The sequence below is a fragment of the Anarrhichthys ocellatus genome, unplaced genomic scaffold (genome assembly GCF_004355925.1).
Source record: "Anarrhichthys ocellatus isolate YVR2014 unplaced genomic scaffold, GSC_Weel_1.0 scaffold21, whole genome shotgun sequence".
NCBI lineage: Eukaryota > Metazoa > Chordata > Actinopteri > Perciformes > Anarhichadidae > Anarrhichthys > Anarrhichthys ocellatus.
The window spans coordinates 57081-58506 of record NW_022280051.1 but is presented as its reverse complement, the minus strand read 5'-3'; positions in this window follow the sequence as shown (position 1 = coordinate 58506).

Below are 1426 nucleotides of genomic sequence, written 5' to 3'. Positions count from 1 at the left end.
GGCCGGTCATAAACACTGACAGGATCATTGTACGATGCTATTATATGGCCTGTGTGAACAGTAACCATCTCCAGAAGAACGCCGTGAAGTTAGTGTCGGCATCACATTCTTCCAGCATATGTGACTCATACGCCTAAAAATAATTCTTACTGTATCTTCGAGGCTTTTTAAGCTGACATAGTTTTCAGTTCCTTCGGATGGCGGTGCTGCCTGCTGCTACTGCTCACACACACCCTGAACACTGATTGGCTACATTACATAAGATGTTAAACTGCTCCATGGGAAAACTGCGGTGACCCAGTTAAAATAGCAACCTGGCTTAATTCATACAACACAGTCAGATAGAGAGAGGGTGTGTGTGTGTGTGTGTGTGAGAAAGAGTGTTTAACACATCTCAGAAAAGGCAAGGAGTGAAATACAGGGAGGTAGTTTAAAAACTGTGCAGGTGGAGTGGTGAGAGGCCTGTGGAATGAAAGTACTGGATCCTCCCTTTTAATGCACAATGAGTGTGAACTGCTATTTTCATAATACATTCATTTATAGAAGCGTTATAAAGTCGTTCTTCTCAGATGGAGTGTGCCTTTTTTGTATTTTTCTTGTTGGATGCTTTCATCAAGACTTCAAGTGACATCTCACTATTAGAGCAAACTGAAAATCCATCAATTAATGTTTTCCTTGCATCTTCACTCGCGATCTATACTTTATTCCAAACATCCCTGTACAGGTTTGTAGGTCTGCAACAGGTGCTTTTAATCAATGGCCATTACCAAAGAGGACCGGCACAAAGCGGCCTAAACTCCGCTGCACATTAAATATTGTAATAAACTGTATAATTGATCTGAAATGAGCATTGGCTACGTGTCAGCAGAAGCAAATAATTACATTATGTCCTCCCACCTGCTGTGCCTCTGTGTGTGTAGAGTGAACGCAAATGTGAAACCTTCAAGGTCTCTTTGTAAGACGGTGAGCGACTGTGTTTATACCACCTGCAGGGATTAATTAATCGGCATATTAGTGTGTGTGTGTGTGTGTGTGGATACATTTGTCTCACAAGATCTTCCAGGCGTGAGAGAGGATCTCCTGCTGTGACCCCCCTCCACACACACACACACAGTAAAAAACAACCTACACACGTACTTTTTCATACATCATCTCATACGAATAAAAACAAAGAGGCGTCTTTACTTAATGTTGATTTTTTTACTGATTGATTTCTGCAACATACAAACATTTGTGTGTGCGCGCGTATGTGTGTTTTTATGTTTGTGTGTGTAAGGAGGGGCACGAGGTGTGTGTGTGTGTGGGGGGGGGTGAAGGTGAGTCCCACAGTAGGCGTTGAGCAAGCAGCAGCGAATCACATCGTTCACGCTCACGCCGCTAATGATGATTGGAGGAAATGGGACAAGGGGGGGGGGGGGGGGGGGGG